The sequence below is a fragment of the Pinus tabuliformis genome, chromosome X, assembly GCF_031772625.1.
Source record: "Pinus tabuliformis cultivar Carrire ecotype Pingquan chromosome X, CPIR1, whole genome shotgun sequence".
In the NCBI taxonomy this organism is placed as follows: Eukaryota; Viridiplantae; Streptophyta; class Pinopsida; order Pinales; family Pinaceae; genus Pinus; species Pinus tabuliformis.
In genome coordinates this window covers 1,224,165,262-1,224,182,812 of record NC_142308.1, presented here as the reverse complement: position 1 = coordinate 1,224,182,812, position 17,551 = coordinate 1,224,165,262, and the positions used below count along the sequence as shown (strand labels likewise).

Here is a 17,551-nt window from a genome sequence, read left to right as displayed (position 1 = left end):
TATTGTAACAATTTCCATGCATTGACAAATATTAATATGATTGTCTTCAGGATTAAATTCTAGAAATGTAATGTCTCCTTCAGGGCAGATCATCTCTCCTTCACTATGAGATTTAGTCCACTAGAAGTTAAAACCAATAAATATCAATGCCAACTTCTGAAAATTCACAATTTCATGCTCCTTCAATACTTCATATCTAAGAATTAAATGTTGGAATCTCTCTCTCTCTCTCTCTCTCTCTCTCTCTCTCTCTCTCTCTCTCTCTCTCTCTCTCTCCCTCTCTCTCTCCCTCCCTCCCTCTCCCTCTCTCTCTATATATATCAGTTAACAAAACTCTCTCTCTCTCTCTCTCTCTCTCTCTCTCTCTCTCTCTCTCTCTCTCTCTCTCTCTCGATATCTATATATATCTCTATATATATATATATATATATATATATATATATATATATATATATATATATATATATATATATATATATATATATATATATATATATATATATATATATATATATATATATCAGTCTTAATAATTTTCCCATTTCTCCTTGAAGAAAACCTTTATAAATGGCTCTCTTAAACCACACGACCTTGGGGATTAAGTGTTGGTGTTATATGCACTTGCCTTTCCTTTTTGGAGACTAAAGTATTAGTTAGGTCCCTTTAATGAATGTGATGATTGCACCCTTAGACACTACGTTTTCTTGGCACAAATAAATCTAGAGATGCAACCTGATCCTTTCTTCTTAATTTGAACAACTCAGCCCAATTTTTTTTATAGAAGTTGATTACTATATTTAGTAGTTTTAAATTATATAAATAATTCAAATATTAGTGAAACACTCAACCCTCCTTGTGAATGAATTCAAGCTAGAGATTCTAGAAATCATGGCCATGGTTAGAACATATGACATCACGTTTGCAAAAAAATCTAATGTTGAGGACAAAAATAACAATGAGAAAGAAGCACAATGCAATGAAAAAATGTATCAAGACAAAATCTAATTTTACAGTATTGTGAGAAAGAGGCCTTGAGTTGAGTACAATTTGCTAGTGGAAAACTTACAAAAATGACAAATTAATGAAGTAACTATCATACCCTCCATGAAATCTTTAGACGCAAAAGAATTAAAACTTTGAGAATCTCAACTGACCTCATCAGTATTGAATTGGAAACACAACTAACCATTATTACTCTATTTACATAAGAAAATATAATGAGTGGGAGTACGGCCTCTATGCCTCATTTCAGCAACTGCCTTGAAGGATGCAGTCCCTCATTCAGAAGATCAAAAAACCATACATTACTATGATTAGCAAACTAAAATTTTTTCATTAAACACTACAAATAGACTCAACTTCAACTTCTCTTGTCCTTGAAGATTAAATTTAGTTAATATTGAATTTTTGAGACAGTAAAAGCTATGGCTAGTGTAAGGATTCTCAAAGTTCGACTTGTTTCCTTGCAAAATTTTCATGTTGCATCTCTGCATAACTTCCCAACATTTGACTTAATAGAAAAAGTAAAACTACATAGGGTGCCTACCTATATTAATAGAATAGTAACTTCATTCCTAATATTTTCATGTGACATGCCCATGAAAATATGTTCATAGTTTAGAATATGCCACTGTTCAAGAAGCTATGTTAGTAACAGTTATGTTCCTCCTTTACCATTTTCAATAAATGAAGAAATCACATCAATTTTTAGATACAAGGGATAATTTTTCAAATCTTTCCACCTAACAATAAGATTGTTGCAGCTAAAAAGAATTCAAAGCATACCTTTCCTTATTTCAACCTTTCCTATCTACCTAGTTCCATGCTTTGTTGCAAACTTAAATTTCATATGGAGCTTTGTTGTAATTGATGAGAACTAGCCACCAATTTTCTTTAAATTAAAGCTTAAGAAATAGTTGAAGGTTAAGCTTAAAAGCAAGAAAGACAAGAAACCGTGTACAATAGAAACCATATAGAGTTTATCTGGAAACACATATTTTTTACATAAGTACATACAATGACACTTCATAACAGAACTCTTGGTTGTTGTCCCAGTGTCTTGTTCATGGAAGTCCACATGCAATCATTGTTCAAAATATAATTCTTGACATGTCTAACCTCATGAGTTTTCCAAGAGGAAACTCATCCTTGAGTTTCATATCAGTTCAAGGACATCTAAAAAACAAAACTCTCTTTGCTAAAAGAGTTGAACAATGAGGATATTTACTTTACATCTATATGATACATTATTCACTTGTTGGACATTTTAGGCATCAATAAAATGAATATCAAATGTATTGGGATCAATTTTCCACACGTTCAATGTTGCATACTCTTCCCAACACTCCTTTAGTTGAGCTTCAGTGTAAGCCTGCATGCAAGAGACCCAATTAGATGCATTTAAACAAACCTTGATTAGGAAATTTGAACTAATGATATTTCTCATGCTCTATATAGTCTGTGGAGAGTACCTTTTGAGAAATCCAGTTCAGGGCATTAGCATAGTGGACATCCATAGTATTCATTCTCGAAGCTTCATCCCTTATGATTGAATAGATGTTAGATATGGCATCCAGACCAATTTTCTTTCTTTTGTTAGCATATAAGGAGAAATTTGACATTTGCATAAGCCTAAGGGCTTCATCTACATCACTTTGAGCCACTATTTCTGAGAATCTAAGTCGACTTAGGGCCTATGAACAATAAATCTAGACAAAATAAACATATATAAGCTTTTTTCAATAAATGAGTTTTTGAGATTAAAAGGCCAAATTTGGATTAATGTTGTTTCTTAGTCACAACTCCACTCTAGTGTTGAAAATATGAGAACTTGAAAAGTCACTTCTCCTAGAACTCGCACGTAACACTAGGTAATTTCATACCATTGAGATGCGAAAAATGCTTAGAGGTGTTCTGGAAGTGGTGTAAGGATGTGGTGCATCACTTTGTTCTTCGTCTTGTCTCGTGGAAGAACAAGAATTGGAAATATAATTGGTAATTTATTTAGGCACATAAGTTGATACCCTTCTTGCTACTGATATATAAGTCATAGAAAATATTAACCATCATACGATTAAAAACTACTCAACATTATAGTACAATAGTTCGAGCATCAATATCTAAAGAAGAGGTGACAAAAACTTACCTAAGGATGGAAGTCTCGAGAGGAGTAAAGCCTAAAGTTGGTGGCTCACACTTTTGATGCACGTATAACACATGTCTTGACATTTCCAGATCACTATCCATATCAACTTTATCAAGTATCATCTAGAACAAATCAAAATGCGAACTACAACAAAAAAGGTCATTGGTGAGGGTCATACCTATTATAGACCTTTAAGGTCTGTCACCATTGTCGCATATGGTGCCAGTCCTTAAAAAAGCATTGTTGTAAGTGCATATAGTGATGGTACTTTAAGGTTTGTCACCAAAGCCATTTTCAATGACACTTCTGGTTAGGGTTGTTAAAGGCTCATCACTAATTCTCTCTTTGGTGACACTTCTAGTGACGATATTTTATTGACCCTCACCAATGCTCTTTTTGGTTACTTTTGGTGATGGTAAAAAATGTTTGTCATCATTGAACATTTCAATGAGTTTTTGATGACGCTATGTGCATGTTACTATATTTTTTTTCAAAATATAACGATTTAAGACCATTGTTGTGGATTCTTTTTCATTATGTGTCTAATTCCATAGTGGTTAGAGTTAGTCGTTTTGTTGAGAAGTAATTAGTGTTATCATTTCCCTCCGGTAATGAGAATATAATTTTTCTATGAGTCAATACATGATTCATCTTTATTGGGTTTATTATCTAACAAATTCTCTTTAGATAAAGTTCCAATAGTGTGTGTAGGAACTATATTATTTAATACATAATCAACCTCTAAAATTTTATTAATGAGAGATACCTAGCATTCCTCTACACTCTTGAAACACATTAACATGCTTTGGCACAAACTAACATTCCTTGGCACCTCACATGTCTTGGAACATCTTTATACCTAGAACATCTTGCCATGACTAGGACACCCAAGAACATGTTGGCAGACCCTAGCATAACATAACACTCTCCTAGCATGTGTTTGCATGCCTTGTAGTCCCTAGCATGCCCTGGAAGACTTTGGCATGCATTAACATACATTAGCACTTGGCATGTTTTGGAACCTATTATTAGTGTGCCTAGCATGCCCCTTTTGAAAAAGATAAAGTCTTGGCTTATTAACCCTCTTAAGTGTTCATTTCCTTGCATTTTAGCTTGGTTCTTCCTTTTATTGCCTTGAAAATCCTTGACGCATATTGGAATACCCTGACACCCTGCACGTCCTAGCATGCCTTAGCATCTGGCATGTCTTGCCACTATTTATCACATTTTAACACACACTACAACTCCCTAACACACTCTGGCACTTCTTGACATGCCCTGATATTCCCTTGCATCCCTTACCAATTCTTAACATAACTTGTCACTCCGTCATTGGCATGCTAGATAGCACTCATTGACACTCCATGCCACACCCTCATATTCATTTACTTCCATGCATATTGACCTAGTGCTCCCTTGTTTTTCCTTAGTACTCCCTAACACTCCTCATCATGCATTAACCCTCTCTAGCACACCTGATCACCCTTTGACATGCACTGCCACTTCATAACATGTGTATCACTCCCTAACATGCATTGACACTTGGCACATGTTGGTTCTTGACAAGTCTTAGCATGTCTAACATTCATTGAGATGCCTTGGTATTCTTTGGCATGTTTTAATATTAAATTTATTTGAGATCAATTATTGGAAAGTAGATGAGAAGTAACAGAGGAATATTTAGCACTTAGAATGCACTAACACTTGGCACTTGGCACCTATTGGCACCTAGTGTGGTGTTCCTAGCATGCCCCTCTTGGAGAAGGTAAATTAGTTTCTTATTAACCCTCTTATGTGTTCATTTCCTGGTAGTTTAACTTATTTCTCCTTTTTGTTTCCTTGACAGTACCTGGCACGTATTGTCACACCCTTACACATCTTGGCATTCCTGAACACTTGACACATATTAACATATTTGACATGCCTTCGAACTATTTGTCTCATGTTAGCATTCCCTAGTACAGATTGGCACTCATGCCCTCACAACTAGCCTTACATTTTTTCACGACTTGGGAACCCAATCAAGTCCTTAGCTACTACAGTTCATATGGCATTGCCTTACTTCAACAACAACAACTTGACCAATTTCACCTACTACAAGTAGATTGTGCCTTGTTCACCTAAGAACTACCTATAACTCATCTTAGGCCACTCATGTCCAAGTTCAACTTGTCCGATTTAAGAACCTACGAAGATAAGGATCACATCTAGCCATGTCCATAAAACAACTAAGCAACATATCTTACAGAGGAAATATTTCACATGTATGTCTAGTTCATATAAACAATAGAGAATTAACTGAGAGTTTGCAAGAACCACAAGATGCACAAGACATAGAAGATATAAGTTGACACAAGTCAAGTGCCCCGAAACTTATACACAATAATGTACAATATGCAATTGTCTAAAATAGTTTAAAACATTATCATTCAGCAAAAGTGTGCCATGTGTCATATAAAAATAATAGATAAAGGCAAAAAAATGTTCTTGCTAGCACAAAGTCTCCCTTTGTATAAAAATATTGTGTCAAGCCCCTTATTGCAACCACAAGATTGCCTCCTATAATCCTATTATGAACTTCTTTGAACACAGTTCCTCCTTGGCACTTGAATTGACTGACACTCCTTGACACACTCTTATTTTTTAATATCCATGAATTTTGACCTAGTTCTCCCTTGTGATGCCTGAACACTCCCTAACAATCCTCATCATGCATTGACATTTTCTGGCATGTGTTAGAACACCATTTCATTCCTTGGCATGCCCTGACCCTCCCTCGCTATCATTCCCTCACAACTAACCTTACTTAATTTGCAACTTGGGAACCCAACCAAGTCTGTGCTTGACTACAAGAGTGATCTAGGTGGTTATTTGCGGCCACCCACCTATTCCACTTAGACCCCCACCATTTTTTCTTTCATTTTTTCATTTTCCTTATTTGTAGCACAATTTACTATTTTTGGTAGTTTTTCAGGTCTTAAACTTCCAGAGACGTTTGAGGCCCTAAATGATGTTTTTTGGGAAAATTGGGGCCAACATGGGACATTATCTGAAATTCCTCACTCAAAAGTTGTAGTCCTTGGATAGATCTTTCTAATGAGATATTGAGCGCTTCAAACGAAGATCGTATGCCAAAGTTACGACCCTGGAAAGTTGATGTACCAATTTATGTTGGCATTATGTTTCTGGTATGGCTCTATGATACAGATGTTGTACTTGATGGCAACACCCTCAAGTGGCAATGCTCTGATCAGGCTCTCAAAATGTTGGAAATTAAGAGGTACGCAGGAAAATAGTTCAAAAGGTGCGTACCCGCAGGTACGCCGTGAAGGGACTGCGGCCACTCACGCAGGTCACCCGTTCAGAAGGTGCGTACCCCCAGTTCACTTACTTCAAGGCAGAGAAGCGCGTTCACGTGGGGTTTCTTATGTTTGGCTCGTGGTATTTAGCCCGGCGTTCCTGATTCTATGGTTTTGGCTCGTGGTATTGTTTTATATTATTATTATTATTGAGCCCCATGTTTTTGGGCCCCTTGTATTGGTTATCTATGGTATTGATCCATGATTTTAGGAAGAGCTTGCCTATATAAAGCAAAGGAGATCTCTTGGCTAAGCATCTTTTGCAAATTGAATATCTTAAGATCTGAAATATTGGGTTATTGTTTTAAAAAGCTTGATCTATATAAAAGTGAAGTTGAAAGCGAATCTGTGAAGGGTGATCTCTCGAGCGCATGAACATATCTGAGCATCTGACTATCTGTGGCACACTGGGGGACTGCCAATTCGACCCTAATCAGAGTACGCAAGTGTTTAACGGAGCAAGTGCATGGGTACGTAGAGCAGAAGAAGGCGCACTGCGTGGGTACGCAGAGCAGAAGAAGGCGCAGTGCGTGGGTACGCAGCGCGACAGAGGATCAGGTGCGTAGGCACAGGGAAAGTACGCAACGCTTCAGAAGCCGCAGGTGCGTAGGTACGCGGCGCGATAGCATCTGTGGGTGCGTGGCTACAGTAGCAGTACACGGCGCGATAGTATCTCTGGGTGCATGCCTACAGTAACAGTACGTAGCGCGATTGAAGAAACAGTGCGTGGGTACACGGTGCAGCAGAAGGCTCTCTGTGGGTATACGCAGGGGAGCAGAAGGTGAAGTGCGTAGCCACACAGGCCAGAGAAAGAAAAACTGCGTATCTGTCTTAAGATCTTTTGTTGACTGAATTTTTCTGTTGAAAAGGTGTTCTGGGTTTAGTTTACTGTTATTGTGGATCTGGTTACTGCAGTTGACTGGGTGATTTACTTGTACTTGTTGATCTCTTGATGTTTATGGATCCAGTTTGAAAATTTATGAAAAGTGGTCCTTGAAAGAAAAGAGGAAGGGGGTTGTAGCTCCCTTCCAGGAGAGACTGGAAAACGAGAGAGAGTTGTAGCTCTCTACAGGTTGCAGCCTGCGTACTGGTAAAGGACTACACCAGTACAAAACCATTGTAAAAGGAGTTTCTAATTTGAAAGAAGATAGAGACATATTGCAGCAGGTGGTTTTCACCCACATTGGGTTTCCACCTTATATCTGGTGCTCTTTGGTGTGACTATCTGTTTTCTTTGTTCATGCTCATTATTTTATGGTACTGACATGCAAAAATAATTCAAAGTATAAATAAGGAAGATTTATTAAAAGAACCTGATAATACTGATTCACCCCCCCCCCTCAATATTATTTCCAACAATTGGTATCAGAGCAGGTCCTTCAGAGAAGCTTGATCACTTGAAGGAAGATCATTCATCATGAGCAACTACGAGAGGGAAGCATCAATCAGGCCACCAATCTTTGATGGGACAAACTTCAATTATTGGAAGGTAAGAGTTACTGCCTATCTTCAATCTCTTGGTACAGAAGTTTGGGATATCATAGATACAGGCTACACTTTTCCTTCAGCTACTCCTACAGATTCGGCCGAGAAGAAGGAATATGAAACAGATGCTAAAGCAGTCGATACTCTGCTAGGATGCTTATCTCAAACAGAATTCGTAAAGGTTATGCAATATAAATCCGCAAAGGAAATATGGGACAAGATTGTCTTGAGCTACGAAGGAGATGAACAGGTAAAGCGTGCTAAACTTCAAACCCTCAGGATTCAGTATGAGAATCTCAGAATGTATAATGATGAAAGTGTGGCTAACTATTTTCTTCGGGTAGACGAGGTTTTTAATAGCATGAAAAACTTGGGTGAAGAAATAAAGGAGGCTATTGTGGTTGAAAAAGTTTTAAGATCATTGTCCCCCAAATTTGAATCTAAAGTATCTGCAATAGAAGAAAAGGAAAATCTACGAATTCTTACTATGTCTCAGCTACACGAAATTTTAACTGCTTATGAAATGAGAAAGGGAGGTCCATCAGATAGGAGAGAAGCTGCTTTCAAGGCTTCAGGCAAAGGAGACTACTATGAAGCAAGTCACGTTCCAGAAGAAGAAGAAGAATCAAATTTTGTCAGAAATCTTCAACGAGGTACTGGAAGGTTCAGAGGTAAGTTACCTTTTAAATGTTTTGCTTGTGGAAGAGTAGGTCATTATGCTGCGAAATGTCCTCATAAGGATAAGATTGACAAAGGAAAGGAACCTGCTAGATGGAGCAAGAAACAGAATGCAAATAAGAAAAGCTACTACACTCATGAAGATAGTGATGGTCTATCAAATAGTGATGAAGATGAATGAGGTAATGACTATAAACTTTTAATGCCATTTGAAGATGATGATTACATGGATGCTATTGATGTGGATAGCTTTCATGAAGAAATTTCTAGACTCAAGACATGTATAGAAGAAAATAATATGATCATTGATACTCTACAATTTCAGATTGATGAAAAGGAAAAATATCTTGAAAAGTTAGAAGGTGAAATTGTTGGTCTTAGAAAAGAGATTGAGAAAACAAAGGCTATTAATCTTAAGTTTGTCAAAGGATCTGAAACTCTGGATGAGATCATCAATATACAGCGTTCTCCACTAAACAAGACAGGTCTGGGGTATAATGGAGAAACTTCTCAAGCATCCACCTCAAAGAGTTATCTTGATGCAGCAAGAAGGAATGAGCAAAAGAAAAATGGAGATCACCAGGTAAAGTAGGGACCAATTACAAACAAAGACTATCATGCAAACCAGGGGCAATCCGTCTTAAGGATGAACAAAAGCTACAACCAGCCACAGGTAAAATCCTCTCAATTTGCTTCAAGGATGAATGAAAATAGAAATTACAATCGTTTGGCCGGAAGATTTGATAACCGCAGAAGTTTCTTCAATGGACAATGCTTCTCTTGCCATAACTTTGGTCACAAAGCAGCTCAATGTGTTGCATATAAAATGATCATGACTAGAGAAGCTCAAAAACAAAGAAGTATGACCGGGATTACAAAAAGGACCTATAACAACTTTTCGGTTCTTGAAAATGAAGTTGAATGTTCTATTTGCAATAATTTTGGTCATGAAGATTCTGAATGCAGGAGCAGGTTTCAGCAGACAAAGGAACAAGCCTCAAGCACCAAAACATGGAGAATAAAGGAACCACAAACAGAAAGATGTGGGATAGCATTTTATGCAGAGGGACAGGAAAATCTATGGTACATTGACAGTGGATGTTCGAAGCATATGACAGGTGATAAAGAAAAACTTGAATCATATTCTGCTCTAGAAAAGGGAAAGAAAGTTTCTTTTGGAAATGATACTCCTGCAGCTATAAAAGGAAAAGGCACTGCTCAGTTAAAAGAAAAGGTCAAAGCTGGAAATGTTTTGTATGTTGATGGATTGAAACATAATCTTCTAAGTGTCAGCCAGATGTGTGATCAAGGAACCGAGGTGATATTTAGAACAAATGGATGTCTTGTTCGTGATCTTGATACAGGTAAAATAGTGATCAAAGGTAAAAGAACTCCAAATAATCTGTACATATTTGAAGAAGGACAACAACAATGTTATCTAAGCAAGGATGATGAACACTGGTTATGGCACCGAAGGTTGGGACATCTAAGCTTTTCACAAATAAGGAAAGCATGCAAATATCAGGCAGTTCGCGGTCTTCCAGATATCAAAATTCTAGACAACACCATATGCAAATCATGTCAGTTTGTAAAGCAAACCAGAACTAACTTTCTAGAGAAGGAAGGATCAGCTAGCATGCCTCTTGAGCTTGTACATACAGATGTATGTGGACCATTCAGGAAAAGGACACCTCGAGGAGAAGAATACTTGATATTATTCATTGACGATTTCTCGAGGTTTGTCTGGTTAGGACTTATGAAGCACAAAGATGAAGCATTCGAAAAATTCAAATCCTTTAAAGCCTTGGTTGAAAATGAATCAGGATACAAAATTAAGTGCCTCAGATCCGACAGAGGTGGGGAGTTTACCTCAAATGAATTTTTCGATTTCTGTGAAGAACATGGGATAAGAAGAGAATTCTCTACAGCCAGAACTCCTCAACAAAATGGAGTAGTGGAAAGAATGAACAGAACAGTCCAACAAATGGCTCGTGCTATGCTTGATGAGTCTGGAACTCCCACAACTTTCTGGGTTGAAGCTGCATATGTTGCGGTTGTTATTCTCAACAAAACAAATGTCCGGGTGAACAACACTCAAACTCGTCATGAGCTCTGGTATGGTGAGACTCATTCGGTAAAGCACTTCAAAATCTTTGGGAGCAAATGCTATATTAAGAATACTGATGAGCAACTTGGCAAACTTGAACCTAGAGCAGATGAAGGCATTCTTCTTGGTTATTCTCCACACAGCAAAGCATACAAGTGCTACAATAAAAGACTTGGAAGAATTGTTGACAGCATTGATGTAGTGGTTGATGAGAAGGGATACATTCCTAGGCAAGTAAATCATGAAGATATCGAAGAAGATGAAGACTACCCTCAAAGAAAGAATGATGAAGAAGAAGAACCTCAAGAAGAACCAGAGGAGCAGATAAGGATAGAAGAGAAGACTCCATCCAGATATGTTCAGAAGAATCATCCAGAATCTCAGATTTTGGGGCAGAAAGAAGCAGGTGTACAAACAAGAAGAACAGTTGCAGAAGCTTCAAGCTATTTGGCATTACTCTCTTCCATTGAACCACAAAATGTGAAAGAGGCATGCAAAGATGAATGTTGGGTCAAAGCAATGGATGAAGAACTTGAGCAGATCGAAAAGAACAACACTTGGGAGCTGGTTCCTAGGCCAAAGGATAAGAATGTTATAGGGACAAAATGGGTCTTCAAAAATAAATTGAATGAAAATGGAGAAGTAATTAGAAACAAGGCCAGACTTGTTTGTAAAGGGTATGCGCAGCAAGAAGGAATAGATTTTGAAGAAACCTTTGCTCCTGTTGCAAGACTTGAGGGCATCTGAATGTTCCTTGCTCTCTCAAGCTTTCAAAACATCAAAGTATTTCAAATGGACGTGAAATCAGCCTTTCTGAATGGAGACTTGGAAGAAGAAGTATACATTGAGCAGCCAGATGGTTTCATTCTTGGAAATGATCCAAATCTTGTATGCAGATTGAAAAAGGCTCTCTATGGTCTCAAACAAGCTCCAAGGGCTTGGTACTATCGTTTGGACAAATATCTTCATCAACAAGGTTTTTCAAAAGGATCAGCAGACAGCAACCTTTATATAAAAGTTGAAAATGACAAATTGCTAATACTTGTTGTGTATGTAGATGACATTATCTTTGGCAGCAATGAAGAAGCTATGAGTCAAAGCTTTGCCTTGGTGATGCAGAAAGAATTCGAAATGTCCTTGCTGGGAGAACTGACATATTTTCTTGGTTTGCAAATCCAACAAAAAGAAGGAGGGATATTTTTGTCTCAAACCAAGTATCTCAAGCAGATTTTGAAGAAATATGGCATGGAAGATGCAAAACCAGTATGTACACCCATGGTCACAGGATGTAGCCTCAGTGCAAATTATGAATCAGCAGCAGTGCATCAACCAACCTACAGATCTATGATTGGAAGTCTACTTTATTTGACAAGTACCCGACCAGACATCATGCATGCAGTGGGAATAGTTGGAAGATTTCAAGCAAATCCGAAGGAAACTCATCTTCAGGCAGTGAAGAGAATCTTTAAATATCTTCAAGAGACTCAAAATTATGGCTTATGGTATCCTAGAGATACAGATCTCACACTTCATGCTTATACAGATGCAGATTGGGCAGGAAGCGTGGATGACAGGAAGAGCACAAGTGGTGGTGCGTTCTTTATGGGTTCCAGATTAGTATCTTGGTTCAGCAAGAAACAAAGTTCGATTGCCTTGTCTACAGCTGAAGCAGAATATGTTGCTGCTGCATCTTGCTGCACTCAACTCCTTTGGATGATGCAGACCTTGCAGGACTTTCAAATCACTTGTACACCACCTATCTCCATCTTATGTGATAACACAAGTGCAATTAGCATTTCAAAGAACCCAGTCATGCATTCAAAGACCAAGCACATACCGATCAAGTATCATTTTCTCTGGGAACAAGTACTTGAACAAAAGGTCAAGTTGGAGTATGTTCCTTCTAAGGAACAAGTTGCTGATATACTCACCAAACCATTGCCCAGGGAGACCTTTGAATACCTCAGGCAAAAGCTGGGGGTTGTTGATGCATCATCTTGTTGAATCTCTTCTGATGGTTGGTTGTACGCAAGGCTCATCTGGGGCATATGCGTACATGTGCTGGGTTGCGGATTGGTTGAAGATCGAATGGCACAGGTTCAGGGGGAGCATATAATGCATTGTTGGCATTATGGAGGACGTACAGAAGGAGATCATGGATGCTGGTCTGAATATTGCTGCAATATGTCTCTATCTCTTTCATGGTCATTTATGGTGTTTGGTGGATTATGGTTCTTCTTTGCAGATCTACTTTATATTCAAGAGGAGCATGTTCTTAGGGGGAGCATAACCCTTTGCCCTTGATGTCAAAGGGGCAGAATGACATTGAATATCTTGAGGTTGCCATCAAGTCCAAAGGGGGAGATTGTTGGCATTATGTTTCTGGTATGGCTCTATGATACAGATGTTGTACTTGATGGCAACACCCTCAAGTGGCAATGCTCTGATCAGGCTCTCAAAATGTTGGAAATTAAGAGGTACGCAGGAAAATAGTTCAAAAGGTGCGTACCCGTAGGTACGCCATGAAGGGACTGCGGCCACTCACGCAGGTCACCCATTCAGAAGGTGCGTACCCCCAGTTCACTTACTTCAAGGTAGAGAAGCGCGTTCACGTGGGGTTTCTTATGTTTGGCTCGTGGTATTTAGCCCGTCGTTCCTGATTCTATGGTTTTGGCCCGTGGTATTGTTTTATATTATTATTATTATTGAGCCCCATGTTTTTGTGCCCTTGTATTGGTTATCTATGGTATTGATCCATGATTTTAGGAAGATCTTGCCTATATAAAGCAAAGGAGATCTCTTGGCTAAGCATCTTTTGCAAATTGAATATCTTAAGATCTAAAATATTGGGTTATTGTTTTAAAAAGCTTGATCTATATAAAAGTGAAGTTGAAAGCGAATCTGTGAAGGGTGATCTCTCGAGCGCATGAACAGATCTGAGCATCTGACTATCTGTGGCACACTGGGGGACTGCCAATTCAGCCCTAATCATAGATACGCAGGTGTTTAACGGAGCAAGTGCGTGGGTACGCAGAACAGAAGAAGGCGCACTGCGTGGGTACGCAGAGCAGAAGAAGGCGCAGTGCGTGGGTACGCAGCGCGACAGAGGATCAGGTGCGTAGGCACAGGGAAAGTACGCAGCGCTTCAGAAGCCGCAGGTGCGTAGGTACGCGGCACGATAGCATCTGTGGGTGCGTGGCTACAGTAGCAGTACGCGGCACGATAGTATCTGTGGGTGCGTGCCTACAGTAACAGTACGCAGCGCGATTGAAGAAACAGTGCGTGGGTACGCGGTGCAACAGAAGGCTCTCTGCGGGTATACGCAGGGGAGCAGAAGGTGAAGTGCGTAGCCACGCAGGCCAGAGAAAGAAAAACTGCGTATCTGTCTTAAGATCTTTTGTTGACTGAATTTTTCTGTTGATAAGGTGTTCTAGGTTTAGTTTACTGTTATTGTGGATCTGGTTACTGCAGTTGACTGGGTGATTTACTTGTACTTGTTGATCTCTTGATGTTTATGGATCCAGTTTGAAAATTTATGAAAAGTGGTCCTTGAAAGAAAAGAAGTAGGGGGTTGTAGCTCCCTTCCAGGAGAGACTGGAAAACGAGAGAGAGTTGTAGCTCTCTGCAGGTTGCAGCCTGTGTATTGGTAAAGGACTGCACCAGTACAAAACCATTATAAAAGGAGTTTCTAATTTGAAAGAAGATAGAGACATATTGCAGCAGGTGGTTTTCACCCACATTGGGTTTCCACCTTACATCTGGTGTTCTTTGGTGTGACTATCTGTTTTCTTTGTTCATGCTCATTATTTTATGGTACTGACATGCAAAAATAATTCAAAGTATAAATAAGGAAGATTTATTAAAAGAACTTGATAATACTAATTCACCCCCCCTCTCAGTATTATTTCCAACAATTTACCCAAACGGGGCCCATATTTTGGCGCTTAATCTCCTAGGGTTAGTTTTTGGATATTTAGGGTTTTTGATTGCTTTTTAATAATAAATATGCATTTTCACCTCATTGTAGCATAGTCTAGAGGCATGTAGCCGCCACATCCCTTCTTAGAGATAAGCTATCATAGCCAAAGCTAATCTTATTTCCATTTTGTTTGTAATCATATATTTCACTATTTGATATTAACGAAATGAAGTTTTATTTCTACTACATCTCTATATTTATGGTTATATCTGTATTTTTTTGCATTCATGTTTAAATCCATATCAAAGAGCTTGACCAAGTTATGGTTACTAAAATTGGACAATCTTGTTGAATTGTGTAGCTTGGGAGTTACTCCATAAGCCTAGTGAGATGGGTTTGTGAGTTTTGTCACAAAAGTCTTTGTGGGAAAAGAAGCCAAGCGAAGGGGTTTTGGACCTAAGATGGGGTTGAAAATAAAAAATAAAATCAAAAAGGAAAATTAGTATTTCCTAAGGTCTAAGTGGATAAAACTTGTAAGTTATAGAGGGTTCCTAAGAGGCCTAGCTAGGAAACTATATTTAAGGAGGCTTCAGTATGAAGGCGAGAATGTAAGACCCTCCTCCCACATCTACCCAAGTAACCAACCAACGGAGGTAAGCATGAGATGAGAAGCTACTACGATTGGATTTAATCTCCTATGTGACCTTAAGGAAGTGGAATCGATGGAAACAAAACATCATACATACATTAAACATCAGCTACACAACCCCTGAGAACCATCCTTTTCTCCCGATTTCCATTATTTTCATAAATAAATGTGCTAAAAATGACATTTTTCCTTTCCAAATCCTTAGCCATTTCCTTTGCAATTTCCTTAGCCATAATAAACTGATGAACACCCACACTATGATGTTTTTCCCAACATTCAACTTGGAATAAGTGTCCCATCAACTGCGGTTATTATTTTTCCTTCATTACCTTTTATTACATGGAATTTTCATCAGGGTTGTTACAAAAACCATCAAGTGAGAAGGACCTCATTTGATCAAGGAGGCGAGGAGATATGTAGTCCTAAAGTAGGTCGAGTTAGAGGGTTGAGTAAAGGTTGTTAAAGGGAGGACATCATCATCCACCAATAGAAATATCATCATGTGAGGGCTCACAAGAATGTCACATACCTTAATGGGTTCGAGCTAGGAAGTAGGATAGCATACTATTGGCTCTATTTTGGAAAATTGAGCTCAAGGGAGGCTGCTCATGAGAATTTGAGCATGTGATTTCAGTGGTGTTTCTGCGTGAAGGCTGTATCAAATCATGAAATAGCATAGAGGGTTGAGACCCTCTCTTGTGGTGGTTAGTAGGTGGAAAGTTCTATGATAAAGTCCAACACAAATGGAGGAGGGCCTACACTGAAATTTAGGGCCAGAATAGAAGTAGTCACAGGTGTAATATTGACTAAGGTAATCATAGTTTTAGGGTTGTAGAGATCTAAAGTTAAAGTCAATATTCAGTCAAAGAAATGCCCAAAATCTATGGATCCATATGAGCTAGGTTGAGTCTCTTATGGAGGAAAGAGTTGTTTTTTTTCTATGGGTGAATAGGGTTTGTTCTAAAGCAATTTGAATAGAAGTACAATGCCCTACTTAGGGTGGTTTCCTATCATGTTCAATCCATAAGGTATGTGATTAAGACTGTGACAAATTTGTGAAGAAGAAGAGGGGTCGTGACCCTTAAAGCAAGGTTTATCTCTGCAATATAGAACACATATTTATATTATGGTTTGAAGAAGTATGTGTGGAGATAGCAGATCCAAAGAATGATGGAACTTGAGTAGAATATTGAGCATAATAAAATTTGGCATATGAGGAAAGGATTGACATGAAGAGGAGATGATTTTGGTGGACTATCCATAGAGTTTTGGACAAAGATCTAAAGCAACCTATAAACAATTAATCAATGCATTGTTAGTGGATGATTTGTGACCCTATTTTAGTCATATATAGATTCTTATAAGGATGATAAGAATAGTTCAGATTTGTTCATAGATTGGAAAAAAAAGAAATTTATACACAAGAATAGTGATTTTGAGAGAACCCAAATAACTATTAGCTAGAATATCTAAAGATCCCTAGATCAGGGCAGTGTTGTGGGCCCTATATTAGTAAAATAATTTACCATGGTTGGGAAAATTGATGGTAGTCCAAGTAAAATTGGAGGGTTGTTAGGTGACTGTCAAATAAGAGCCCTAAGTCTTATACTTGTGAAGGACAAAATACTGGTAGAAGGGTGGGTGTATTGGGCCTAAGGACGCACAAACTTTGAAGGGCTAATGTAGCAGTCACAAAACTACAGTGGTTTTCACCAACACTCAATCCAAAAACCTTTCCAAAGGCTAGATAGTTACTTTTTCTTCACTAAAAGACTACGGTTAAGTTTATTGTATAATGTTTAATGTGAAAATATTACTAGGTGTCTTTAATCCACTAGTTGGATGGTGGCTAAGTCACAATCATGAAGGTAAGGTTCATGAATCTTTGATTGTAAAACTAACGAGAAATTATATGACTATAAACTATTTGGGAAATTGTAGTGCTCGGAAGAGAGTCATGGTAGTGATTTTTCGATTCTACTAGACTTGAGAACTCGATTGTTAATTAGATGCAAAGAAGTGGTAGTTTGATGTAGTAAATTTGAAATTTACAATTCAAATGCATGATGGAAGCTTACCTCTAACATCATAATTTAGTTTTCTATCTTCGTGGTGCAGACCCCATTATATCCAAGTCTGACACCCTCCTTGCAACAACGCCCTTTGAGTAGTTAACCATTGACTTCCTTGGCTTTGATTTTACTCTCCT

At 38.2% G+C, this 17,551-nt stretch overlaps 1 pseudogene; it reads right to left on the bottom strand.

Annotated features, from left to right (window-relative positions):
- Positions 1-2,266: 2,266 nt before the first annotated feature.
- LOC149144381 (DNA replication licensing factor MCM7-like) overlaps positions 2,267-17,551 on the bottom strand; it is a 142,817-nt pseudogene continuing 127,532 nt past the window's right edge.